The sequence below is a fragment of the Lonchura striata genome, chromosome 12 (genome assembly GCF_046129695.1).
Source record: "Lonchura striata isolate bLonStr1 chromosome 12, bLonStr1.mat, whole genome shotgun sequence".
In the NCBI taxonomy this organism is placed as follows: Eukaryota; Metazoa; Chordata; class Aves; order Passeriformes; family Estrildidae; genus Lonchura; species Lonchura striata.
In genome coordinates, this window is record NC_134614.1 from 21553427 (window position 1) to 21580773 (window position 27347).

The 27347-nt window shown below is 44.6% G+C and overlaps 1 protein-coding gene across 5 annotated transcripts in view; it reads left to right on the forward strand.

The window, feature by feature from the left end:
* Positions 1-315: 315 nt before the first annotated feature.
* Positions 316-27347, forward strand: part of CHL1 (cell adhesion molecule L1 like) — a 140044-nt gene continuing 113012 nt past the window's right edge. For 2 of the 5 annotated variants that reach the window (XM_031505903.2, XM_077786189.1), the window contains exon 1: positions 758-914. The gene's annotated coding sequence lies outside the window, so the exon portion shown is untranslated. Of the gene's footprint in view, positions 583-757; positions 915-27347 lie in introns of those variants that run through there. The other 3 variants (XM_077786188.1, XM_077786194.1, XM_077786193.1) reach the window with 3 other exon arrangements.

The following is a 27347-nucleotide window of genomic DNA, read 5'->3' on the forward strand; positions in this document are numbered from 1 at the left end:
CCAAAAAAAAAAAAAACCAAACAAAACAAAACAAAAAAAAACACCAAAAAATACCCAAAAAGAAAAACAAACAACCCCAAAAAAACCCACAAAAAAATCTGTGGGAAGAGGGTTTTCCGAGGTTTGGTGTTGGGATGATTTGGTACATGAGGGTTTAGTAGTGGGAGATGGGGGAAGGGAGAAACCCAGTTGCGGTTTTCTCAGTCTTCATCCTTTCCCCTGAAAAGCAGCGACAATTCTCCACCCGAGGGAGGGGTGAGACCAGGCGGGGACCGTCCCTTCCCCGCTCCTCCTTGCCTGGATTTTGGCGGAGCCGCTGCCCGAGGGAGCGAGAGCATCCCTGCTCCGGCGGGGCAGCGCCCTCGGTTCTGCCATCCCGTTCTCCTCCTCCCGCCCCGCTGCTGGGCTGGCCGGCCCTGGGGACCCTCCCCGGCACCTGCCCGGCTGTGGGACAGCCCCACCGGGCTGGGGGCGGGCAGGGGCTCCCCTCGCTCCCGGCTCTTCTCCCTCCCTGCATCCCGACCAGCGGGCGCGGAGGTGCGCTGGCAGCCGGCTCCGGCCGGGGGGGCTCGGATCGGGCAGGTGGGACCCGGAGCGGGGCCGGGGCCGGGGCGGGGGTGGCTGTGCCCCGGGGGAGGCTGCGGGGAGCGCGGGGGCTCGTTGCCATGGCTCCCTGCAAGCTCCGCCGGAGGAGATAGCGATGCCAGTCACGGAGGGACCCTCTCCCTCCTCGTGGGTGTGGAGCGGGGCTGGCTTTGGGGTGGTTGCGTTGGGTTTTTCCGCTCCCCCTCCTTCCCTCCTCCACTACCTCCCCCCCCTTTTTTTTTTTTTTTTTTCGGGGTGGAGCGATTAATTCGGAGCGCCGGGACGGGGCTGCGGAGCCGCCGGGACCCCTCCGCCCGGCCGGGCTCAAGGTACGGCGGAGGGACCGGGGAGGGTCGGGGGTGTCCGCCCGGGGGGCTGCCCTGCCGCCGCCCCGGCTCCCAAAGCGCTCTTTAATTGTGGTCATTGATTTGAACACCGGCTCTGCTGCGGAGCGGGGAGGAAGCGGAGCCGGGCTCAGCCTGGTCCGGGGGCGAGCGGGGCTCCGGGGGTTCTCGGGGAGCCGCACTCGGGTCCCCGGGCGGAGGAGCCGCTGCCCGCGGGAAGTTTCGGGGATGCGGAGCTCTGCGGAGCCGGGGGACAGCGCGGAGGGACCGGGGGACAGAGCCACGGGCGAAGGGACAGAGCCACGGGGACGGGGACAGAGCAGAGGGTCCGGGGGACAGCGTGGAGGGTCCGGGGGACAACGTGGAGGGTCCGGGGGGACAGCGTGGAGGGTCCGGGGGACAGAGAGGAGGGTCCGGGGGACAGAGAGGAGGGTCTGGGGGACAGACCGGAGGGTCTGGGGGACAGAGCTACCGGCCGGGGGCTCGGCTGGGGGCTGGCGGGTCAGTCCCCTGTTGCTTTGGGGGGGCTGGCAGGTCAGTCCCGTGTCGCTTTAGGGGGCTGGCAGGTCAGTCCCGTGTCGCTTTAGGGGGCTGGCAGGTCAGTCCCGTGTCGCTTTAGGGGCTGGCAGGTCAGTCCCGTGTTGTTTTAGGGACTGGCAGGTCAGTCCCCTGTCGCTTTGGGGGGCTGGCAGGTCAGTCCCTTGTCGCTTTGGGGGGCTGGCAGGTCAGTCCCGTGTTGTTTTAGGGACTGGCAGGTCAGTCCCGTGTTTTAGGGGCTGGCAGGTCAGTCCCGTGTTGTTTTAGGGGCTGGCAGGTCAGTCTCGTGTTCCTTTAGGTGGCCTCAAGTTTGCGAGCCCGGATGTCCAGCATCTCGGCGAACACCTGTTTGTGCTTTCCAAACGATTTTGGGGTGGTTTTGCTGCAGTTCCTAAATAATTAGCGAGATCCCCAGGGTGGTTTTTTTTTTTATTATTATTTTTTGCCGGGGAAGCGATGTGCTGCAGGGCAGGAGAGCTGCTGGAACGGCCGAGGCTCGGTGTCTGGGCTGTGTGTTATCGATTTGTGTTGCACGATCAGAGAGCATCGGGGAGCTTGGCAACGCAGCCCAAGGAGCAGAAAACAGAATTTTTCCCGTAGTCAGACACGGCCAATGTACGTGGGCTTTGCATCTGCCGCTTCCATCCTTAGGGATACTTGGCTTCTTTTGGTGTAGAAAGGAACTAAACTGTGTTTTGTTGGATTATGTACAGGTGTTCAGCACTACTACATTTTGTCTGAATTGCAGTTTTGGCAAGTTTGACCAGAGCGGTGACAGGTGGCATTTCTGTGTCCTTGGCAAGGGTTTGTTTGGTGTGACCGAGTTGATATGTGCTGTGTAGCTCCCCCAAATCACATTCCACAAGCCATAAATAATAAATATTATGACTTTAGATACCTACCTTTACATACCTTTCCTCCTTCTTTATAAGGAGGAAAGGAGAGGAGGTGAAAAGCTGTAATTTAAATTAATATGGGGTTTTTTTGCCATTTATAAACGTGAAATATTACCTTGTTGGAGCTGTGCTTGCCATCCTGTGGCCATTGCTACCCACGTGCCTCTGCTTATCTTCTGATATGAAACAGCAGAGTGCACAACTCCTGCTGTGATAACACTTCTCTCTTGCTTAAAAGTAGTAAATTTTCTTTGTGTTAAAAAAAAAACAAACAAACAAACAAACAAAAAAAAAAAAACCCACCGAACCAAATAAGCTCCTCTCTCAATGGGTCATTAAAAATTAGGAAATTCTGGGTCACCAGTTTCTGGTGCTCATTGAGGCTGAGCATCTGCTGCCGGTGGAGTCTGGCTTGCAGAGGAACTACAAGTCCAGATCATGTGATTTTAAAATGACATGCACAGGATAGGACACCGAGATTTGCAGAAGGTAATTTCTTTAGAGATATTGCCCAGTGTATATGAAATTATCATTAAATATCTTTAGCAAAAAAACCACCTGCCAGCAATCAAGAAGCTGAAATTTTGCCATATGCAGCACACAGCTTGGAAATGAATTTGTTTCTAAACTCTTCCTGTTTATTATTGATTTTCATCAAAATAGGGATGGGATGAAATAAAAAGACTGTACTTCAGCAATATACTTTTAACTCACTGAGTGCAGTTATTGTGGGCATTCAGGATGAGTTACTTCAGTAATTAAACTTCATGAGTGAAAATATAACAGTCCACTTCTTTGCCCCAAGAAAGCCAACAGATCAGCCTTCATTTAAATGAAAGATTACATTATTCACGGCTTGGATGTGTACCTCGAGTGGCTTGGACTGGGGCCACCTCGTTTGCCAGTAAAAATTTACTTTATTGCTTCTCTTTGGGAGAAAAAAATTGGAACAAAAAGGAATTTATTCTTTACATAAAAACGATGCCGGGGACAGTTGCTCCTGTGATCAGAAAGGATCTGCTCCTTTCCCCAGTGGGAGAGGACAGGGACTACTTTAAACACTACTAATTAGATCGGTTTATCTTGCTTGCAGTACAATGCTGTACTTAGTTAATTATAGCTTTTCCCATTAGCAGCATGTTAAGAATAATGGATTAACATATCACACAGATCAAAAGAACATCTACAAAGTTTATCTTAGGGGAAAGAAAGTGTTATTGTGTGTCAGGAAGTCCCTCATGCTTTCCCAAGGCACAGATTTTGTTGGAATTCCTGAGCTGCTGCTTCAGAGCCCTGTGAATGACTTGAATTGATCACAAACAAGTGACACTGGAGCTCTTGGTTGCTTAGCAACCCACCAAGATGCCACAATTTCTTTTGGTATATTTGTCCAGTAAAGTAGAAATTCAGTTTTGTCACAGATCATGGGTTCTTTGCTAGCACAAAGCCCACCCTATAACGACCCTAAATCATGGAAAATGAAAATTGATGTCCCAGCACAGAGTGTGGGAGCAGCATGGGAATGAAAACAGAGCAGGAATCTTGTGACCATATTCTGGTGGTGATGTGCTCAGTGTTTTATAACAAGTTTCTATTGTCCTTTCCTGGTTAGACTCCTACTCCTAAAAAACACCAAATCATTAGTGGGACGAGTTCTATCAAAGAAATTAATCCACCAGGTGCTGTTTGAATGTGCTGTTGTGAGCTGAGAGATCCTGCAAGATCTGTGGGGTTCTCCTGTGCTCCGCTTTGAAACAAAACCTGGAATGTGTGGTTTGGTTGTGGTCTGAATTATCCCATGGCCCACGGGGCTGGGAACTCTGCTGGCTTCTCCTCGCAGCAGACCCTGGGTCCTTAGCAGATCTTTTGGGTAAGGCAATAACTCAAAGAGCAGAAGGAAGATAGATGTTATCATGATTATCCACCTGAAGTACCAACATGGGCTTCAATGAATTATATTTTGGTCAGTGGACTCTTTTTTGTTTCCCCTTGTCAGAATCTGAGCTATTGATGATCCCAAGATTGTAAAAGTCTCTGTCTGTCAGCCCCCTGCCAAAGCAGAAGCCAGAATTGGTCTGTGCTGGTTTCCAGGTTGTTTATTCTGTTTATCTCTCACATGTTCTGCTGCCCTGCCCAGCTCTGTCCTGCAGGGCAGCGTGTGGGGCTCTGCCCTCAGTGGGATGTGACAAACATTAAATACCAGAAACTCCCTGGGCTGCATTTACAAGAACGTGCCAATATCTGTCACCTACGTTGGACAGTGTGTCCCCAGCCTGAACCAACAGAAAAATGCCAACACCACAGTGAGACATGGAGGGCATGAAGAAGGAGAAAAAGGACAAGGCACACCCAATTTCCTCCATTTTGTCCCCATTTGGACTCCTTTTCTAGAATCCTAAAATTTTACTTTTGCACCCGTGCCACACTTAATTATTACTGATATCAAACCCTCAGAGCTGGTAATTCATCCTGTAAGGTTGAAAACTCTTTTCCATGGCCAGAGATCACAGCCAGTGTCTCTGGGGGCTCTGTCCAGGGGGGTTCCTGACCCCTGCCAGGGTCCCAGACCTGCCAGGGCAGCCAGAGGGAAGCCCTGGATTCCCACATCCCTGGCTCCACATGTGCTGTACCCTGGGAGGGAATCCTGCATCATCCCCATTCTCTGTGCTTTTTTTGGAGTACCAGGGACAGGGAACCCCCCGGGTGAGTTTGAGCCAGGATATTTCAGGAGCTCCCTCTGAGCACTTCAGCTGCTAATGGGCTTTTCATCCGTGGCCCCCTGAGCTGGAGCAAATCTCTGCAGTGTGTGTGGGTGGACCTGGGGCTCCCAGCACCCTTTTGCTCTACTTATCTCCATCCTTCTGAACTCTGTGTTCATACAGACAAATCCTCATCCTGCTCAAACTGCACCTAGGAAAAGCCTGCTAGGGCTGGGAGAACTGCAGGGTGTCGTGGCATTCATTCTGCTGAAATAGCAGGGAAGATTCCTTCCCTCTGGATGAGAAAAAGGAATCCAGGTTCTTCTCTTTGAAGAACTTGGGTATTGAATAATTGACTGTGTATGAGGGGGTTGTAGCAAGAACTAAGACCACACTGAACCAAATCCCAGCTTGCTGTTACTACTCCTAGGCTAAGATTATTGTAGCTCAAAATCTGTGTACTGGTAATTAATTGTCCTTCTAGGCTCAGACTTGGTTGAAGAGCTTAGGTGAAGACCTTTGAGCTTGGCTGACTTTGCTGTGGGTTGCTTTTTCCCCTGTTGTTTCTGTGTAACAAAGTCAGTGCTCAAAACTCAAGGTTATTGTATTTAGCTTCTTTTTTTCCCTTGCTACTCTTCTGTTTTATTCATTGATTTCTGTAAGTGCATTTGCATTCCCAGATGTTGATTAGTGATTGCCTCTGCACAATAAACAGACGAAGGTGCTTGGTGATATTTGGTGCCTCAGGTTTCTCCTCCTAGCATGTCCAGGCACCCTGCATGAAGCACACAGTGAGTGATGGCTGTGCTGATGTTATTTTCTGGGGTTTCAGCACTCCCTAGCAGATGTTTCCTTCTTCCTTCATTGCACCTGGATGTGTGAAGATCAAAAAGAAAAAAAAAACAGATGGAGAACAGTTTATCTTTAAAAGCAGTGTTTGTTGTTTCAGCTTAACTAGCTTGTGGTTTTCAGTGTGATTTCCAAGTGCAGATCCTGTTCCATGTAAGAAGGACAAAATTTTGTTGCTTTCTTCATTAGAGATTTTCTTCCTATTTTCCTTTGTCCCTTGCTAGTTCTCTTTTTTCTCCATTTATGAAGAAAATTACCAACTTCAGGTGGTTTTCTCTTTTTGTTTGTTTTTTTTTTTCTCTTGCAACAGGAGAGAGTTAAATGAGAGGTGTGGTGAGGAAGTGATTCAGGTTAAGGGAGGGTGAAGAGGAATTTGGGGAGGACAGGGATGAGCCTGCATGAATACGTCCCCACCTTTGCTCCTGGTCTGTGGCACAGCAGAATTGAGATGTCTTGAGCCAGAGCTGGAGTCTGGGCAGGGCTTTTCTGTGAGAGAGCAGCTTTTGAGGAGATTTTCACCAGCTGGTTCCCAGTCTGGCTGAGAGAGCCGCAGACAGGTGACCTGAGACAGCCCAGCCTGTCCCTGTGCCAAAAGCAGAGCTGCCAGTGTCCCTGCTGAGCCCTGCCCGTGGCTGCAGCCAGGGAGCTGTGGAGAGGTGACACCTGCCCTGATATTTATCCTCACTGCAGCACCAAGGGGCCTTTGCATTGCTCTGGGTCCCCAGCCTGGCCCTGTGTCACTGTCCCCACTCCTCTGTGGGAGTCCAAGCATCCCTCTGGCTGCCCTGGGACCCTGGCAGGGTCAGGAACCCCCCTGGACAGAGCCCCCAGAGACACTGGCTGTGATCTCTGGCCATGGAAAATAGTTTTCAATCTTACAGGATCAATTACCAGCTCTGAGTGTTTGATATCAGTAATAATTAAGTGTGGCATGGGTGCAAAAGTAAAATTTTAGGATTCTAGATGAGGGGTCCAAAGGGGACAAGATGGAGGAAATTGGGTGTGCCTTGTCCTTTTTCTCCTTCTTCATGCCCTCCATGTCTCACTGTGGTGTTGGCATTTTTCTGTTGGTTCAGGCTGGGGACACACTGTCCAACGTAGGTGACAGATATTGGCACGTTCTTGTAAATGCAGCCCAGGGAGTTTCTGGTATTTAATGTTTGTCACATCCCACTGAGGGCAGAGCCCCACACGCTGCCCTGCAGGACAGAGCTGGGCAGGGCAGCAGAACATGTGAGAGATAAACAGAATAAACAACCTGGAAACCAGCACAGACCAATTATGGCTTCTGCTTTGGCAGCGGGGCTGACAGACAGAGACTTCCTACAATCTCAGAATCATCAATACCTCAGATTCTGACACTCCTCCTCCTCTTCCTCCTCCTCAGAGCATCAAAGGCTGCACCTGGGCTGTTCATTCCTGCTCCTGAGGGGGCTTTGAAGGTGGGATGAGCCCATGAGAAGGGCTCTGATGGCTGGGGAGTCTCTGTGCCCTCCTGGGGAATGCAAAGTGTAACTACAAACAAGCCAAGCAGCGAGAGCACGGGGCTGCAGTCCCAGAGAATCTAAACATTGCAGTGAGCCAAAGCCCTCTGACCTCCTAATACAGCTTAGCTGGATGATTTTAGTACTTTCAGAAATCTCAGTTCAACTTGTCCATTTTTTGGGAGGCCCATGGGATGACTCTGCAAGGTTTTGGTCACTATTCAGAACAGCATCCTGGCTGGAATGAATGGGAAAGGCAGAAACCTACTGAGAGGAGGAGGAAAACAAAACAAAAAGGGCAGAATTGGGCCCATCCACCTTTCAGTGCGTGTCTGCTTTGGTGACTTTTGGAGTGTGACACAAGCAATTCCCTGTCAGCCTTCCCTGCTGGCTGACACAGAAGAGGTGGCTTTGAATGCTGCCTGCTGTGCTTGTGTGGCACTTGAAAGGAGAGAGGGCTGCCTTTAAGGAGAGTCTTCCCACAGCTTTAAAAGATATTTGAAAGATGCAGCTCTCCCTCCTGTCACGTGCTGTTCCAGCATTAAACCGATGGAAACCTGGAACAATGTCTCAGTAAAAAATGCCCAGTGCCAGGGTGCACCCCCAGTGCTTGAAATAAAATCAGTCCTGCTGATAGGGAAAGGAAAATTATTATTGGGGGTAGATTTTTTTCTGTTCAAAAAACCCCCCAATAATGCTTTCAGCTAAAGGAGTGATTAACTCAATGGACTTTTTTTAACACATGCATTTGTACAGAAGGCACCATTATTTTTGCAGTTTATTGAAGTCAAAGAATGGTTAATAAGAAGAGATTGTCAGTAGGTTTGGAAGCAGCCACATGTTTTTCCCAAGGTTGATTTTGTAGGTCTGTCTGTCCATGACTAAAATCCTTCCCTCTGGGAAGTTTGTGTTGGTTGATCTGTATGTCCATTTGCATCCATGGTTGTTTGTCTAATTTTGTTGATTTTACTTCTTTATAAGCAAAACTCACCAAACCACAATCTGCTTGCTGAGTTCAGTGAAGTTATTACCTAAATTTTGGGTTATTGCTCAAGTGCTTTACTGAATAAGAACTGAGTGTTTTATTTTTCACACGTTATTCTTTCATATCACTCCACCAATGACTTTGTTCCAGTAAAACGTCATTGAGATGATAGATTTTCGAGGATTTCTGTTGTAAGTCAGAGGAGATCCTGATTTTTTTTTTTATTACTCAATTTTACAGGAATAAACTGCATTCAGGACTTGCTTTGAGTTCTGCCAGGGCATTGGTCAAAACTGCAGTAATATTGGTCATTACCATCCCCATTTCTTTGAGATAAATATTCCTTTTGTTGCATCTGGGCAGAGAAAGTGGCACAGAACTGAACTACTACTGTCTGCCAGTTCTAGTGGCAGATTTTATTTGGCATATTTGAAGGATAATCCATGGTGACTTCCAGGCTGGATATTGCCCAGGCAAACCCCTGGTGAAGTCATGGCACCACTGAAATGGATGCTCAAACTCCCAGTGACCTCAGCAGAGTCAGCTTTTTGTCCCAAGAGTGATGAAAATCTAATTTACAGCCTAACCAGTTTGAGGAGGAGGCGTAATGGCTCAGGTCCTTGACTGATACAAATGAGGCTGGTCCAGCTGAGGGTGATTGAGTTTCCCTGACTGGATCCTTGTGGGATTTTGGAGAACCCACCATCCACGTGGACTCTGCAGGCAGGAGAGTTGGGAGCTCTGTGACTGCCTCCTCTCAAATGTCTTGTGTTGTGATTGGGAACAAACACCCAGCGAAGATCACTGAATATTCCTGTTTTCTGAGCCACACAAATGACACCAGTAGTGTGTAGGGTAAGGAGGAACAGTGATTAAAGGGCTGTCCCAGCTGTACAGAGCTAAGCCATACCTGCTCCATTAAACTGACAGGGTTAGCACTGAAATCCACAGTAATTGCTCAGGGTTTACCACCTGCATGACAAATGCACCTTTCTGTTATTGACTGCGTGAGGCTGGACTTAGGCTTCCACCTAAATCTGGGATTTTGATGATCTCTGCTGAGCCTGTGGATTTGCAGCCTCCCTGCTGTGTGTGTGCAGTGCTCAGCCAGGGGTTCTACTCACCCTGATTTTTGGCTGGTTCCTGTCCAGACAGTGCCTACCTTTTGTTGGAATCTGAGATATTCTGAGATTGATTCCGAGATGATCCCGAGATTGTAGAAAGTCTCTGTCTGTCACCCCGCTGCCAAAGCAGAAGCCAGAATTGGTCTGTGCTGGTTTCCAGGTTGTTTATTCTGTTTATCTCTCACATGTTCTGCTGCCCTGCCCAGCTCTGTCCTGCAGGGCAGCGTGTGGGGCTCTGCCCTCAGTGGGATGTGACAAACATTAAATACCAGAAACTCCCTGGGCTGCATTTACAATAACGTGCCAATATCTGTCACCTACGTTGGACAGTGTGTCCCTAGCCTGAACCAACAGAAAAATGCCAACACCACAGTGAGACATGGAGGGCATGAAGGAGGAGAAAAAGGACAAGACACACCCAATTTCCTCCATTTTGTCCGCTTTGGACCCCTTTTCTAGAATCCTAAAATTTTACTTTTGCATCCGTGCCACACTTAATTATTACTGATATCAAACACTCAGAGCTGGTAATTGATCCTGTAAGATTGAAAACTTATTTCCATGGCCAGAGATCACAGCCAGTGTCTCTGGGGGCTCTGTCCAGGGGGGTTCCTGACCCCTGCCAGGGTCCCAGACCTGCCAGGGCAGCCAGAGGGAAGCCCTGGATTCCCACATCTGCTCGGAGAGCCTTGGGCTGGCGTTTCTCATTATATCCCAGGGAACAGCTGCAAATGGAGCTGTTTGAGGTGTATTGCAGAACAAAGCTTTGCTAAAGGTGAAGTGCGATCAGCGTGGTGGCACCAGAAAGTCATCACAGGGGGACAGAGTGGCTTGGGGTGGAAGGGGCATTAAAGCTCATCTCAACCCTCCCCCTGCCATGGCAGGGACACTTTCCATTGTCCCAGGTGTCCCCAGGCCATGTCCAGCCTGGCCCTGGGCACTGCCAGGGATCCAGGGGCAGCCCCAGCTGCTCTGGGCGTCTGTGCCAGGGCCGCCCACCCTCACAGGGAGGAATTCCTTCCCAATGTCCCATCCCAACCTGCTGTTTCAGTTGGAATCCATTCCCCCTTGTTCTGTAACTACATGTCCTTGTAAGTATTCCCTCTCTGTCTTTTTTGTAATAGTTATTTGGTGATGCAGCCCCCAAGGAAAAAGAAATTTCTCCCGTTTCCTTCCCTGTGAGCAGGATGCTGCCTTTTGGAGCATTGTACCTCATTATCCTGCCAGAGCAGCACATTTTCCCTGTCAGCCATTCCCCCTGTCAGGCATCCCTGTGCAGTGAAACCTCACAAAATTCCAGCTGCATAGCAAGAGGAAAATTTTGTCTTTGGTACATTAAATTATGCCTCAGTGTTCATTAAAGAAAAAAAACAACCATGAAAACCACAACAGGCAGCAAACCTGGAGGGTTATTCACAATCTTATCATGTGTATCACAAAAAAAAAAAAAAAAAAAAAATTGGAATAATCTTTGCATTCAGCAGATAAGCAATATTCTCCCTCCAAACCTATTCCACTGTGATCCTCCAAAATGTATGCTGAGCTTGTCTGTGCACAAAGCTCCCTGGAATGAGTGGTTAGACCAAATTTCTCATCACTGGTTAAGATATAGTCAGGAATGTTGTGAATTTTCCCTACTAATTACATAAAGCACTCACTGAAAAGAATAATGTATGCAAAGTTTGGATGCTCAGGCAATGACAATCCATTTAACCATTTATAGATTTATGTATTTTATAATCCCTGAACCCAAATGTCCCCGGAGAGGGAATGTGCCCTTAAAAATTTTAGGGCTTTAAATTAAGTGAATTTAAATTTGCTCATTTGCATATTTTCCCTCTCTTTGTTCTGCCTGAATGAGATATTACTCCAGTAATTGAACTGTAATTTCAGCCCAGGTAAATGATGTCAGACAGGCGAGATTGCGGGCGCTGCTGAGCCGCTAATCCGGCGATTTGCAGCACACCTTGGAGAGGAGAGCCTGTCCAGCCCACTTAGGATCACCCAGCGTGGGGCTGCCACTTGCAAATTCAATCAATCCCTGATGCTAAATGTGCTCCTGGAGCAGGGGCTCCAAGGGATGTGGTGGGAGGAGAGAATTCCTGGGTGCCAGAGCTCACCCTGGTTCAGGGTGGTTCCGTGTGGTGGAAAAGTCTCTCCTCCAGCCCGAGCTTCCACAGAAAGGCTCAGCAGTCTCTGTTGTTGGTCTCAAGGCAGTTTATTGCAAGTTATCTCAAAGATTTTCTTCTGGGGCTGCTGTGGTTTGCTCAGCTAAACTGGGATGGGTGGGCAGGAGTGGTGTGGGAGGGAAAGGCAAGACTGTCCACATCTGTTGGGAAAAGTCTTGGTTGTGGTCTTTGGGAAAGGCTGGCTCATGCAAGGATGGCAAAGTGGTTTTGGCTCCATTATCCTGTGTATGTTCTGCAGGAAAACAGGAGAAGCCCATGTGCAAAGGGGGAAGGCAGAAGAGGTCAGAGATGACTGTCTGGAGAGCTTGGCACCAATCCCAGAAAAGTAATGGAAAAGTTGATAGAGGACTGAATTAAAATAGAGTTAAAGAATAGAGATAATTTAGGCCTCTCTAGAAAGGGAGGAGTTACAGGTTTGATAAGTGAGGATAACTGAGGTTTGTGTCCGGGTTTCCTGGTGAAACCTCAGTTAAAACCAAACAATCCCAACAAAGCCAGTGTGTGGAACTGGCAGCAATATTGTTTCCTAGAATTATGGAACATTTTGGGTTGGAAGGGATCTTAAATCCCATCCAGTCCCACCCTGCCATGGCAGGGACACCTCCCACTGTCCCAGGCTGCTCCAAGCCCTGTCCAGCCTGGCCCTGGACACTTCAGGGATCCAAGGGCAGCCCAGCAGGCTGAAGGACAAATAGGATCCTTTCACACAGGGATTTTATCTGAATCCATGAGAGTGCTGGAAAGCCAGGGTCAGTTGTGGTGTCAACAGCCGAAAGAAAGGGTTTACAAACCTGGAGAGTCAAGGAAATAACCACAATATTGATTTGAAGAGTGGAGGAAATTCCCTGCAGTGAAGAGATTTAGAGCTCAATCTGCTTAGCTCATCAAAAAGAGGATTGAGAGGGGACTTGATTACAGGGACAAGTATTTTCATGGGGAAAGCATATCCAGCTTTTTAATCAAGAAGAGAAGAGAAAAACCAGATCCAATAGCTGCAAGATGGAGCCAGACAATTTTAAATTAGACATTAAAGACAATTTTTTTTTTAATCTGTGATTAACCACTGTAATGAACTGTGATGTGTTCAGATGAAGACTGGATACCTCATGTGACACCATCAAACACGAGTTGCTGGATATGATTTGCAGAGGATAGGAAAAAACACAACAGAATGTGCTGTACAGAAAGGTGCAAAGGCTTAAAATGTGTGAGAGTTGAAAGGGCAGTCAAAGGAAGGAGAAAGAAAAAGGAGGAACTTACATGGGAAGCACAAAAAGGAGGAATAGAAGCACTGAAAGGACAAAGAAAGGAGTTTGAGAGCTTCTGTTTAGGAGTATTGGAGCATATGTGTGAGCAAAGTGAGTTTTGGCATTGGGAGTACCTTGGGTGTTGGCAGAGCTGGAGTCATCTGTCTCCCAGTCAAAACAGCAATTTTGGATTCTGGGCTTTGTTAATGATGATAAAGAAACCTCCTATTTGTGGTCTGGCTTTTGGCAACGTGCTGGTGCTGGGGGAGAGGAGGGTGCTGCCAAGAGCAGGGATGGACCCAAGGGTCGGATCCCACCAGGAGGGTTGTGCCACCTTCCCCGGGAGCAAAGGGCACGTCCTGTGTCCCTGGGCATTGCTGAGATGTCCCATTCCAGCACCGAGGTGTCACTGTGTGTCGGAATCTGAGCTATTGATGATTCTGAGATTGTAAAAAGTCTCTGTCTCTCTGCCCCACTGCCAAAGCAGAAGCCATAATTGGTCTGTGCTGGTTTCCAGGTTGTTTATTCTGTTTATCTCTCACATGTTCTGCTGCCCTGCCCAGCTCTGTCCTGCAGGGCAGCGTGTGGGGCTCTGCCCTCAGTGGGATGTGACAAACATTAAATACCAGAAACTCCCTGGGCTGCATTTACAAGAACGTGCCAATATCTGTCACCTACGTTGGACAGTGTGTCCCCAGCCTGAACCAACAGAAAAATGCCAACACCACAGTGAGACATGGAGGGCATGAAGAAGGAGAGAAAGGACAAGGCACACCCAATTTCCTCCAGCTTGTCCCCTTTGGACCCCTCATCTAGAATCCTAAAATTTTATTTTTGCATCCGTGCCACACTTAATTATTACTTATATCAAACCCTCAGAGCTGGTAATTGATCCTGTAAGATTGAAAACTCTTTTCCATGGCCAGAGATCACAGCCAGTGTCTCTGGGGGCTCTGTCCAGGGGGTTCCTGACCCCTGCCAGGGTCCCAGACCTGCCAGGGCAGCCAGAGGGAAGCTCTGGGTTCCCACAACTGTGGTCTCCTGTGTGCCCCCTGCTTTAGTGGCATCAGTGTTACACACACAAGTGCTAGAAGAAATTAAGAACCTCATATCTAACCAAATTTTCAGGATGATCCCTTGAGAGCCTGCCTGGAACAGAGGCTGGGCAGAGTTTTTGATGTATTCTCTCTGTACGTTTGTCCTCTGAAGTTGTTTCACCAGACCAGTGATTGAGACTTCTTTTTTTTCCAAGAAACGACTCTATTACAACTCCTTACAGTGCCTAATAATGAGATAATTATTAATTTACACCTAATATTGTGCTTTTTCCGTGGGGCAGTGCAGTGGTTCAGTCCTGACTGTGTTCCAGGTGACTTTGTTGCTGTTTTTTTTCCTGTGCATCTTCAGCTATAAGGAAAGTGAAACAGATGCCTAAATGCTGTCAGTAATTTTGCTATCATGGGAGCTTTTAGCCAGGACTGGAAATCACTTTTCCAGAAAAATTTCTAAACTGGAAATCACTTTTCCAGAAAAATTTCTAAAACTCCTCTTTACCTCCACAGCAGAGAATATTCTGTCATTATCTGGGGGGGAAATCACTCACATTTCTCTTTTTTTACAACTCCATCCCAAAGGTTTTACCTTTGTTTAGCAACATTTCCTGTATTATTTCTGGGAGATAGTTGCTATTTCAGGATCTTCTCAGTTGAAATAGGATTTTATTTGGACAATTTAACAAAACCATAAACTCTTTGGGATCAATTAGAGCTGCAATTACCTGCAGCTCTGTTTCTGCCTTGGATGGCCATGGACATTGTGCACAGAGTGTGGAATTGGGCTGGTTATGGCCATGTTCTGCTTGGAACTAGGAAAACTGCTAAATGGGAATAAACTGGTTTATTGGGGAAGCAAAGGATGTGTGTCCTACCTGTAAGAACTGGCTGAGTGGGCAGTAATTATTCCAAAATCCTGTTGGAATATATCAACCTTGATAATTTTCTTTCTCAGTGGACATCCCAACAATTGCCTTTGCCTAAGGATCTCCTGTAAGCTGCTCTCAAATCAGAGCAGCCCTTCAGCACTTAACTCCTGCCATTGTGGCATCCATTAGGAGTGCAGGGAGGTAGGAATTACCCTATTCAATCCGATTAAAGATCCAATTAAGTTGGAATCCTCTCTCTGTTAGTAACCAATACCACATGCTCAACACCCTGGGAAAAGCCCCAGACCTTTCTCCTCTGAACTTTGATCGTAATTAACGAGTAAATAGTCTCTTAAAGATTTATTATTTTATTTTATTATTTTATCCTATCTTATTTTATCTTAACTTATCTTATTTTTTCCCTTCTTCCCAAGCACTTCCAGCTTGGCTTCCATCCTGAAACATGAGATCAATAGCTCTTATATAAATTCTTCTCCTGCCTTGGGGAAGTATCATTATTAGCACTTGAAATACCTAATCATTCTCTTAATCATCCTGCCCTTTGTATCAATAACTTTTCTCGTGTCAGACAGGTCGCAAAGTTAATTATTGTGATTTTCTCTCTTGTTTTAAACGTGCTGTATCTTAATTCCAGTGTGATCATTGGAGTGGCTCTTTGACCTTGTTTCACCTGTTTTCATAAATGCTTGTGTTCTGTCATGTCCATTCCTTGAAACACTTCATCTGTGCATGAAATCCTGAGGATTCTTCTCATTCCTTTCTTAAAGGGACTTTTAATATTTTCCTTTGGTTTTTTCCTCATTTAGTCCTTTTTATCTCTAATTTTTGAATGCAGTTCTGCTTTGTGTCAAAGGCGAAAATAAATTGGCGCATGTAAATTGCTAATAATTATTATTAATAATTCTTTTAATCCTTTCTAAAGGATTCTGTACAGAATCCTCATCTCAGTTGCATCTTGAGCACCTTGGGCTGCTGAGCAGATGCTTCCTATTGAAGTGATTTTTATTCATTTTTGTGGAAAGCAAACAATCCAATTGAATCCCTCTTCTCCCTCAGCCTCCTGAAGGCCAGGGGCTATTGGTGAATTTAACTTCAGTTACATCAAATGAAACAAATCCATTCTGACCCTTGAGGAAATCTCATGTTTTAGATCATAGGTTGCTTCTAAATATAGGGATGGGAAATTAATGTCTCCCTGGATGGATGATCCTGTAACTGTCTCCTGCAAGGGTTTTCAGTTTCCTTTGAACTGAGTGGCCTGGTCATTTCTGAACAGGCTGAAATTTGAGTGGATAAAATGCTTATAAAATATATATCTATTTATGGTTATATATTTATGGTTTTATATATGTCTGTGTGCACACAATTAGTTAAATTACTGTATTTGTATGGTTTTGTACAGAATTGTTTAACTATCATGGCAGTACATGGAAAATAAAATAATTTGGGAGATACATCTATAGATATATCTTTATTTTTGTTTCAAAACCATTTTGTGCAACAGGCAGTAGCTTTAGCCTTGGGCTTTTGAATCTGATATTACATTTATCTTCCCTGAAAATAATCAGAGTACATCAACATCTGATGTGCCTGAAAGGGAAACAAACACAAGTAAAGCAGCTGAATATGGAGCATATGAAATGTTTTGAATTATTCCTGAGCTATGAACTCTGAAATTTGATATTACACCCCTATGATGTGTTTTCATGACTGTTCCCCTACAATTACTTTTATACCTTCTCTTTATAAATAAAGATAATTGGGTTTTTGCCTTGTGTGGGCACATGAGAAGTACCGGAAAAGCTCATACACTAAAGTTTATTTCTTCCTAATAATTAATAATTAGGTGTTGCCTGAGAGGTGGCTCAGATTCCTTCTGTTTTGGGATATTGTTTTATTTTGGGTGCTCCTCTCTGAGGAGCAACTTCATAACTTCATCCTATCTTTGGCACTGGCACTCTCAGTGGGAGATGTTATGACTCAGAAAATTCAGATTTATATTTTCTTCTTCTTTTTTTTTTTTCATAAGTGACTTGCCCCCCAGGCATTTTTTGACAGGGAGGATATAATTTCAAATTAAATGTGAATGTTGAGGCTTTCCAAAGCTCCAAATTGCAGAGGTTTCTCAGCGTGGCTCAAGGAGAAATAAAACTCTCCATGCAGATGGGCTGCTGTGATGGGAGGGGGCAGTTCTGGTACCAAAGCCTGGGTTTATTTCCTCGTACAAATTTGGACACAAGAGAGGCCCTGTCCATCACTGAGCTGCTTCCACTTCACTCTTTAACAACATTTCCCTGCTGAAACCTCAGAAAAGCCAGTGGGGCACAGCTGGATTTTCCCTTCTACCTTTTCCTTTTCACCTCCAGGTGGTGACTGGTGCTTTAATATCTTATTTATCAGTGACTCTCTAGCATCAGTGAGCACAGATGTTATTAAGAGGAAGAATTTGGTGCCAAAACAGGAATTCAGAGGGTCAAGAAGGGTTTTTTGTCCCTGCCAAGCTCTCATTTTGGATGGGGAGAAGGGCAATGAGGAGAGGATGTGCCTCTTCATCCAGTGGGGTTTTCGCAGCTATTTCAGGAAATTGGTGTCTGTGATTTGTATGTCTTTTGAAGGAAAAAAACTTCACACTCTGGATCTAGAACATGAAAGGATCTAAAATGTGAAAGGATTTGCCAAGTTTAAGATCAGAACGTTCTTCCTGATGAAACAGAGCACAGAGGAAGCTCCGTGTTCCTTGCCTAAACCTCCAGATTCCTGTCCCAGCCCTAAGAAGGTCAGGTTTGCATTGTCTGGAGCTGCTCCTCTTTGTGTGGGTTCTGCCTGACTGAGGACATGATATCTCCTCACAGTTTGCCTTTCATTTCCCCACCTTTATTCTCTTTTTCACCTTTTGCTGCAGCATTTGGCCTGTGTTTCACCTCTCACTCTGCTCCTCCCTCTGCAGTGCTCCTGTCCCCAGCACCACTGGCTCTCAGGGCAGGAGGTGGTTCTGCAGCCCCTGGAGCTTTCCCAATGTGAAAAATGCCAATCACTTGGTTTTTAATATTTTAAAAGTTTAATAATAATAAAATGGCTATAAACATAATAATACAATTAGAATAATGAAGTTTAGAGTTAGGACAATTACAAGACAATAAAAAGCAAAGAATTACAGACATCTGGATGCTCTCGGACACTAAGTCACGAAAAGCATCTCTTGTGAACAAAGGAATCACCCTTAAAACAATACACTTGTTGCATATTCATACATCCTTCATGGTTATGCATCCATTCTATTTAAAACAAGAAACTCTGTCTGTTGTATGCCAACTGTTTCGTTTAATCCCCATGGCACCATCAAGTCTGAGCAAGGCCTGAAGAAATTAGTTTCTTCTGATAAGAATCCATAAATTCTTCTCCTTTGGAAGATTTAGGTGTTCCTCAAAGTGAGTATCTCATCCCTAAAAAAAAACTTCCCCACATACATAGTCTCTATTTTAACATTATGTTGGAACCTAAAACTACATTTAACACATTACATAAGAGAATGAATACAGCATCACTTTCTAACATTACACATATAATATTCATTGTAATATTTGTGAAAAGCCAATCATAAAATATGCATTTATCACACTAACCAGGATATTTTGGGGCCAGTGTGGTTTGATGCCTCTATCCCCAGCAGTGCTGGATCTCAGGGCATGGGGTGGTTCTGCATCCCCTGGGGTTTTTCCACCCAGGATATTTTGGGGTCAGGGTGGTTTGATGCTGATTAAGGACTGTTTCCACCTGGCATTTATTACTTTATGCACCTCTTGGAAATGGTGGAATTGCAGAAAACTGTGGGCAGGCAAGACCTGTCCCTCTGCACCAAAATCTCTCTTTCTCCTCCTTCTGGAGCACCTTTTGTGAGACATGGCCACGAATTTCCTTTGTGGCCCCACCTTCAGGAGGTTTTTCCCTTCAGTGCCGAGCATCCAGCCTCGGAAAGGAGTGAGAGCCAACTCGGAGAGCTTTAACCCATCATAAATCTGATGTCCTCGGGGAGAAGGGAGATTAAGGAGCCCAAATTCTCCAGGAGATTGTCACTTGGCTAATGATGATCGTAGCCCATGGCAGTCGGGGATGATAGGGCTGATATTTAGCAGGGGTTGTGAACCAATTAGTCTGCTCAACAAAATACTTGGTCCACTGGGTGCAAATGTTAGGAATATTTATAGGGCTGGCTCAGCTAATCAAAACTGGAGAAAGCTACTTAAGAGCCTGTCCCAGGCTCTGCGGAGGCCCTGGGATTACACAGCTGACAGATAAACAAATGTTTGCCCATGTAAATATTAGGACTCAAAGACTGTATTTGAACTCTTTCTCAGTTTCCTGGTGGTGTAAAATCAATTAGGGGTGATTAAAGCACGCTGGAGTGCACTTCCCTGTGGAGAGCAGGCTCTGATGGTGGCTGTCCATGGGCAGTCTCCTGTTGGCTTCTCCCAGCTTGGATTTTGGGGTGTCCCATGGTCCAGGTGGGGGTGTCACATCAGCTGGCCAGGTAAAATGGCAGCAGCATAATGAAAATTCAGGATTTTCTGATGTGATTGCATTAATTAACTGCCCAATGCTTCAGTCCTGGGTGTTCCTATCAACTCCTTAACCCATTAACTCCCAAACCTGCTGACTTTCCAAAACACGACACTATTTGGAAATAAACATCTCACAGTTAGAGCTGTCCAGCACCTTCTGCTGCTGAGGCAGAGACTTGGTCCTTGTATCAAGTCTAATAGTAGAGTTGGAGAGAAAATAATTAATCTTAATGTACAGGCTGCCTTAAATGTTTCCAAGGGTTTCTCTATTGGTTTATTTATTTGCATTTCATTTCAGTTTTTCAGGGTTTTTCCCCCTCAGTGGCAGAAACACCTCTGTAAAACAAAAAACAGTAAGGAAAATCCACAGGCTTCCCTGAAAAAGCTTTCTGAAAGCTGAGAGTATTGATTGTTGAGACTGAAGACATAAACGTGGTTATACATGTCTTTACAGAGAATCTGCAAATAGAAGAACAGCTTCTAACCCTCCTACTCAGCCTCTCACCAAAACATTCTGCCTTGCTGTTTTCCAGCTGTTATTTTACAGCAAGTGATCATTTTGAAATACAACCATTTTGGGTTTGGAGCTCAAGGTGGTTTTTCTCCAGTTTATTTGAAAAATCACACATTAAACTGGGGCATTTATTGCACTTGGCAAGCTCTACACTAGGTCTTTACTTAAAGAAAAATCAAATTTTAATAAAAGCCAGGTTGCAGATTGTTCTGGCGAGCACAATGTGATTTTATTTTTTTATTATTGTTATTATAGTTTTTTTTACACCCTCCTGTGTGTAAAAGCTTTCTTTATGCTGCTGCTACTCTGGCTGTAAATGGCTTTAAGTGCAGTGTGTTTTAATATACAGATGTTCTTTCTGATGGCTCCTGTGTGTTGAAAATGACATAATGTCTTTTTTGAGCCTGAAAAAGCACCATTCTCATTGGTCCTGGTCATTGTGTTAATAGTGCTCTTTATTTGGAGGTTTTCTTCAGGTTTTTTTTTTTCTTTCTTTCTTTCTTTTTGTTCATGTGTGTATCAGAGACACAACAGACTGGCAGTTAAATGGGGTAAAAATGATCTTTTGGAGAGGATGGTCCAAGTCCATGGAGACTCTCCAGGGATCTCATTAAAGCATTCTTTCCTAATCCAGTGTACTGCAATATCAGCTCTCTGAATCCCCACAGTGTGCCTTCCTGATAGGTTAGTTTACACAGAATTAATTGTCTAATTTCGCAAACAACCAGTACAGTGCACATTGATTTTTATTTATTTATTTATTTATTTCCCTGTCTGTTTTTAATCTGGTGTGTTACTCTTGTGGATTCTGCTTTGTATTTCAAGGTAGTCTTTACAACACATCTCTACTTACACCAGTTTGTCATAGCCTATATCACATAGGAATCATTATTTATTTTTATCATTCTTCTTTTTGTCCTTCAAACATATAAGGATTGCTGGTCATTTAAGCAATAATTTCCTGCATAAAAAAACCCCAAGTATAAGGAGGTTTCAGGAAAGCAAATTCAGATTGTTTAAGGCTTCAGTGGTTTAGATGCTCCAGAGACAGATCCTGAGTGAGGAGCTTGGATTTTCCTTGTCCTCAGAGGTCACCTGGCTGCTTTGGTGGCACTGGAATAGCACAGGGAAAATGAGCCTTGCACAGAACAAAGGACCAGCAAGTTGATACAGAAGAAAAGAAAAATACATTTGAATGAAATCTCATGGACTGGGCTGCGAATTTGGCTTGAACGGGTTTTTTAATATATCTGGAGGATCTGTTTTAAGGTAAAGTTATTGAAATGTAACTTGCACACAGTGGATTTTTGCATTAGAACCAGAGGATTATTCAGGTTCACAAAGGCCTTTAAGATCATCAAGTTGAACTTAATGCCTGTGGTTTTCTAACCACATGAGAAAGATGGATTTTCTCACAATATCCCTCAGCTTGCTTTGGGCAGGGCAGCTGCTAAAAACCTGCTGCCCCCAAGCACCTGCTCCAAACTGCTCCCAGCTTGGCTCCTCATTCTGCTGCCCTCAGGAGACCCCTTCCCTTCCCTTCCCTTCCCTTCCCTTCCCTTCCCTTCCCTTCCCTTCCCTTCCCTTCCCTTCCCTTCCCTTCCCTTCCCTTCCCTTCCCTTCCCTTCCCTTCCCTTCCCTTCCCTTCCCTTCCCTTCCCTTCCCTTCCCTTCCCTTCCCTTCCCTTCCCTTCCGCCAGCACAAACATTTTTCCTTATGCTAAAAATTAAGGTTAAGGCAGTAGAACAAGGTGAGAGAAAGGACAAGTCAGGCTTATTTGGAAGGGAAAAAAACCCACACAAAGCAGCAAAATTATCCTCAAAGCCTGTTGTGATTCAGAAAATGTGTTAATCAACACCAGGATTTCATCTTCCGTTTCTCATTTACATACACAAAACATTTTCTTGTGTAACAAGTGTGCATTTTGGACAATGTTCATGTTCTCTGTGTTCCTTCCTTTGCCAGCACGTCTAGGATGGTGAATAGAAAAGAAGTCAGGGAAAGTTTGCTTTGCCATCTCATTTATTGTCCTTTTAGCTCTTGCTTCTATTAAAGAAATTCAGGAGCAGTGGGAATTTACACTGGGAATTTACATTGCCACAGCTGTTCCAAACTCCCTTTGCAGCAGGGATTGTATCTCGCTGCTACACGCTGGATCTGAAAAATGAAATAAATAAATGGGATTTCTCCATCACCCCCAAAGTTCCCAGGAACTTCACACTGGGCTTGAGCAGACCTGAGGCTGTTCCCTGTTAGGAGGGGATGTGGGACAATCCTGCCTGGCCCTGTGACAGGGATGTGACAGCGAGCAGAGCCCCCAAGAGCTGCGTCCCATCCTGGCCCCGCTGGCAGCGCGCACGTTCCCCTCCTGTCAGTTGTTATTTCGGGCTGGTGATGACATCATACACTAAATAACACTTAAGACAGGTCTCTTCCTATTAAAAGAGAAATTCCCAACACAATTGGAACCTTTGGGGCCTTTGTCACCAAGTTCAGTGGGCCTCAGCTCCCACCTCGTGGCTCCGAGGGAGGAGGAATAAATTGCTGCGCGACCGCGGCTGTCGGTGCGGTGCAGGGAAGGATAATTAGCAGTCAGTCACGGAGCTGGTTGTCTGATGAATAATAGAACTGAGTACAAGCGAAACGTTGCCTTCCAAGTGGGTAAAGTGATTTTAGCAGATTAACATGAGTGTAGGCAGCCAAGAAATATGGCATGAAAGTGTGAGAGGAGTTCTAGACAGAAGACATCAACTTTTCCGTCTGTCTGGCGTCCAAAACATGCTGTGGGTTTTTGTGTAAATACTTCACCAGGAAGTTTTTGTGGATCAAGAAGTCAAAGTCTTGTGTAACTGGGATTTGTTTCTTCTTCTTTTTTTTTTTTTTTTTTTTTGTTTGTGGAAGTGGGTTGATGTTCTTAGAGGAGCATGAGGGAGATTTCAATGAACACTCTTCTCTCTTTTTGCTTCTTGTCAAAAATACCTTGGGAACTTGTTAGAGGAGCTCCTTTGTGAGGTGTTCAAGACCAGCTTGGATGAGAATTGGAGCAACCTTGTCTAGTGGAAGGTGTCCTTGGCCATGGCAGGGGCTTGGAATGAGATGAATTTTATGCCCTTTCCAAACAAAACCAGTCTGTGATGGCACAAGGATGATGGACCATGTTTTATTGGAAACCCTGGCTTGGAAACTCTGATTCCCGACAGAAAGATGGTGAGACCAGCTGGTGCAGCGAACCTGTGGGACAAAGACAGGTGCTGGGTTTGCAGATCTGTTACCTCTGAGCAAAGCAAGCAACAATTAAAGCAGAAGAAAGGCAGCCCAGTGTAGTTTTAATCATTAGTCTCAGTTTGTCGTTGGTCTTAACGCTGCGTGAAGCTTTGTGAGAGCATAAAGGCAGCTCTGTAATGCCGAGCCTTTTAACCAGCCCTGTTTGTGGATTGTGATTGGCAAAGCCATTGACTTCATATTCTTTCATGTTCTTTCTGTTCCCCCCTGTTTTGATGTTATCCTGCAGTCATCTTAGCTGCGTATTAAACAAGAGACTACTTCAATATAAAATGATCAAAGGGCTGGGGGAACACAGGGCCATAAAGAATATATGGAGAGCTCGGGGAGAATGGTGAGTTGAATTTAAAGGCTTTTTCAAGCTGCTTAATTCCTGCTTAGATTTCTGGTGTCACCAATAGGCAACAGTCCCTTTCTTTAAATCTTTTACTAAGGATTGACTGGCAGAATCGCTGTTTTACATGAGGTTTAAAGAGTAAAAGGCCACCCTGAAGGTCAAACCCTAGGAGATTTCCTCTAAGAGCTCATTGATTCTCTTAGATTTTTGACTTGGAGAGAGACCACTCCTTCCTAAATCTGCAGCTTGCATACAAGTGCCTCAGTATGTGCCAGCACAGAAGGCAGGAGCCAAAGTGTAAGGGCAGGAAAAAAATGAGAGAGAAAGATGCTGTGGGGCAGACAGACAATGATCTCAGTCTTGTATCATTCAAACTGGTGACATTATTAGCTACTGGTCCATGAAAAAAGAGGGCAGTATTATTTTATCTGTCTCAGAAATGGATTATGTTAACAATGAAATTGGGCAGGATAAAGATTTATGGCCCCATCCTCAGCTTGAGTAAACAGGCAGAGGACCTGAGTGTGTGGGGATGGAAAAGCTGGGATGTAAATCCTGGGGATCTGGTTTTCTTCACATACAGACACAAATTCAAAGGTGCTGTGACTGCACAGGCAAGTAACTGTCTCTCTTTTATACCAAAAAAAAATTCAGATGAGCATGTTTTGCCTCTCTAACCTCATTAGTGTGTTGGCTTTGTGAGCTGCCCAATGCTGTGGTAGTGATTAGCAAAAGCCTACCCCATAAGCAAACTCTGTATTTGTGCTATTACCTACTCCTGTGATATTTCAATCTGATTCATTAGAGAAATTAGCATTTTTATGGACTAATTAGGGGAAAATGTTGCTTGTAGTCTTCCTGATATACAGAGATTTTTCATGCAACAAAGCCACAAAGAAATGAAATGTGCTTCCACCCCCCCAAAAAAAGAAGAAAAACAAAATGATTATTCTAATTAACATAGAATATTGGGGAGTTTTGAACTGAAAACCAGGAATTAAGAGATGGTTAGATTGCTGCACTACTGGCAGTTTGTCCAGTCTTTCTGAATTTGAAATTCCAGCTCTCTTTCAGCTATTTTGGTTCTTGAGGCATAAAAATATTTTAAAAGCTGTCAGTCAGTCACTGTATTTTTTGTGACAGTTGCAAAATGCACAGTAATGAGAATGAATAGTAATGAGTGCATTATTCAGCAGCTATAAATACCAATTGATTTCCACTGTAAGTTTATATATTTCAGTCGACGTGCATTTTTAGCCTTATTTTTTCCTCCTCTTTAAAACCAGACTCAGGTTTTATAAGACTGTAGCTAACAATCATTCAAACATGCCTTGGTTTCCTTAATGAACCACTTGCTTTTGAAGTATAATTCTAAATCTCTCTGTGTGTCACTTGCTCCTGCTCACATTTTCTGTTTGCCAGGAGGGTAAAAATGGGTGTCTGGGACTAAACATCTGAGGTGGGCTCTTCGCAGGGGAAGTGTTTGGGTTTCTTTTTCCTTTTCTGAGAGGGTTGAATAGCGTTATTTTAATCAGTGCAGACATCTCCTGTTTTGATGGTTATGTTGTGGTAATGATCCTGCTTTGCAGAGGCTCCAAGCAGCAAACCCCTCATTCTGGGCTGCTGTGGAGAAGGCAAAAATCTTCATCTTGCACCGAGGGGAGAAGTTCAATTAGGCCTTCTGGTGCCAGGGGAGGTTGATCAGCCTTTAATTGGCTCCAGCTGACTGCTTCTAGGCCATGCTGCTCCTCACCTGCAGTTGGATGCTTCTCAAATATGTATGGAATTTTTTATTGCGTCTGAAAGCGTCACACAAAGTCAGAATAATTCTTTAACACGATCCTTTGCACTCTGATGGGCACAAGTGAAGGGGAAACCTTTAACACTGTGGAGGGATGGAAGTAGGAAGGGACCTTTGGAGGTCCTCCTGTTGAATGTTGGGATGACTTTGAACTCAAATCTGGATGCTCTGGGCCTTGTTGGGTTGAAAACAGGAATTAGGCTTCTCTCTCCATGCTGGACAAACCCAGTTCTCCCAGTTTTCCTCCCAGGTTACATGCTGCATTATTAAAAGCCTAGATGCTAAGAATTTTAAACTTTCTGTGTTATAAAAAAACAGACCCTCAAAAAAAGCTACATTTAACCTAAAACCATAAAAAAACCCTTCCAAAATTAAATAATAAAACTAAAATTATAAGAGTATAATTTAAACAAAAGTATATAATATCACATCATAAAAAACTTAACGTTTTAAAATATAATAATATCTATAAAATTAAAATAAAAGTTTTAAAACACTAACTAATCCTTCTTCTTCACCTTCTTCATAAATTTGAACAATATTTTATAATTAGACAAAAAAGTCCACTTTATGAACCACAAGTAATTAATTATTAAATTAAAAATAAAAAATCATTTAAATATAATTCCTTAATTAATTTTTTAAAAAACCAAACTTATAAAATAAACACAAAACCATTTTATAATTTGTGCCCTTTAGCCCCCTGGGCAGTCAGCCATGGCCTTACAGCTCCCACCTCCCAGGGCAAGGCAAATTTCTCCCTGAATTTCAGTGTTTTCAGGAGATTTCAGCTGCTGGTGCATCACCATATTTTGTGAAGGCTGGCTCCAGCTTTATCCACTTCCAGTTCTTAACTGGTTAATGGGCAGCAAAGCCCCCAGCAGTATCCTCCTTGCTGGCCTCTCACTCTGGCCCCCAAGAATTAACTCCCAACAGCCCTGTTTCACAGCATAACATTCCTGAGAAATAATTCGGACTCAGTAATCTCTTCTGAGGAAAACCCTGTTGTCTTGGCTCCTTTTACTCCTATAGAATTCCTTTTCCAGCAGAAATATGTATTTTTTTCTGATGGGAAAAAAAATCCTATTGGACACCAAGTACTTGGAGTACCATAATAAATTAAGCATCTTCTTAATGACCTTTCTTGCTGAGGGATTGTTGGTGTGGAGTCTTGGTGCCTGTCTGTGGGCACAAGGAGTTAACAGCACACTTCAAGCCTCGAGTGCCAGTGTAAAGCACATTGAATTGATGATTTTTCCAGCTGCACTTTCCTCCTTGTGCTTCCAGCAGTTCAGAAGTTGGGATGCCCAAATTGCCCATCTTGACCTCAGCTGTCTCCTGTGTTAATCAAATGCCCTGTGCTGCTACTTAGGCCATTAGCTGGGACTCGGAAGTTTTATTTCTGGCTCTGCAATTATCCCACTGCTGTAATTTCCTTATCTGGATTGGGGATAAATAACAAAGCTCTCCTTCTTCGCAGAAGGCTTGGAGATTTGATGATGAAAAATGCTATATAAGGGTTCAATGTTGTTATGGGAACAAATATCACTTTGTTTGCATGGCTTGACCATCTTAACAAGCAAGCAGAGAGTTGATGACCAAATCAAGATAAGAATTGAACAAATGAGGGATAATGAGCAACTTCAGACTATAGGCTTCATTTTTTCCTTCTGCTTGAAAGTCATTCACTTTTTTATGTCTGTCTGTAGAGGATTTTTTAGCCTGTAAATAATTTTCCAGTTGGTATAGAAATCTTAATTCACTTCTTTCATCATTTGCTTATCATTTTAGATGGCAAATAAGTTACTTATTAGTTTGTGTGATCATTAGCAATCTCAGCATAGAATCACATATTATAAGGTTCAGTTTCCAATTTCAATACTTGACAATTGTCAAGTGCATTTAAAGGGCATTTCCTGGGGAAAAAAAACAGTGAAAATTATAGCTTAACAGTGAACTATCTTTATAACAGG